This window comes from Austrofundulus limnaeus, unplaced genomic scaffold, assembly GCF_001266775.1.
Source record: "Austrofundulus limnaeus strain Quisiro unplaced genomic scaffold, Austrofundulus_limnaeus-1.0 Scaffold133, whole genome shotgun sequence".
In the NCBI taxonomy this organism is placed as follows: Eukaryota; Metazoa; Chordata; class Actinopteri; order Cyprinodontiformes; family Rivulidae; genus Austrofundulus; species Austrofundulus limnaeus.
Genome location: NW_013952535.1, coordinates 164792 through 165881, shown reverse-complemented (window position 1 = coordinate 165881; position 1090 = coordinate 164792). Strand labels below are relative to the sequence as shown.

The 1090-nt window shown below is 36.6% G+C and overlaps 1 protein-coding gene across 1 annotated transcript in view; it reads right to left on the bottom strand.

Annotated features, from left to right (window-relative positions):
• The window catches only part of LOC106522612 (absent in melanoma 1 protein), a 53128-nt gene that overhangs the window by 46616 nt on the left and 5422 nt on the right, over positions 1-1090 (bottom strand). The gene's annotated exons all lie outside the window — the stretch shown is intronic.

Genomic DNA, 1090 nt, shown 5'->3' with positions numbered 1-1090 from the left:
CTACATTATTTTTCAGTTTCAAAATATTTCTATTTTGAACAAAAATAATGGCCCAAAAAAAAGCTCCATAGAAGTGGGCTGCTGTGATGCACGAACAATAAATATCTTACCTGTTGTAGATAGCTTTTTGACAAATCTCACTTTGGAGAAATTGAGTTTAAAGTGGACATATCTTGCTTTAAAACCTTTACTTTTCATATAATTAATTTAGTCGGGGTCTAAATAAGTGGAACTGCAATGCTTTGGTCTAAASCCCTCCTTATTGTAACTTCACCCATTTTCTGAGGTTGTCTCAGATCAACTCGTTTTGAGGCTGTTTCTTTAAATCCAAACAAGGCGCTTCATGCCCGGTCCCCTTACGGCTTCGAGAGCGGTTCATTCCAGTTTGACGGAGGGGTTTACGACTAGCGGCGCACAAACTTTTTTACTTTATTAGCAGCAGTGAAATTAATTAAAACATGTCAACAACGGACGACTTGTCCATCCAGCCTTATGTTGGAGTCAGAGTCTGACCCGACCAGATGAATGAAGACAATAATGAAGACATTATTTGGCAATTATGTCATACAACAAAATGCATTTAGAAAAAAAAAAGTGGACTGACGAGCTAAGGGCTAGTCTGAGCGGGGCCCAGACCAAAGCAGGGTGCTGCTGACTCAAAACAGCTCTAATCTCAAACATTTCACAGCGATTTTAAGCAAATGTTATTTTAAAAGCCTGTACACCATGGGGTAGATAGATGGGTAACAATCCAACAAGCAGAGTCCTTTTTAAAAAGTTGTGAAAATGTAGGAATTAAAGATAATAAAAACAAAGTTTACCTTTACTAAACACTGCCTCGCTGTGCCGCTTTATTTACAAATCTATCAGTACCTTGACTATTCAGACTTTATTTCCCCCCTTAGCCTCTTTTTAAATTKTAATTAGAAAACAAAAGCCTCATAAAGATTTGAAAACATTTGAATCAATATWGAAAAAAAAGTCTCCATAGGAAATATATCCTGATGCATCTCAGTAATCCAGGTAAAAAATCAAAAAGAAAAAAATTGTATAGGTCTTCTGGACGGGTTCTTCTCTAATGAAACGTTTC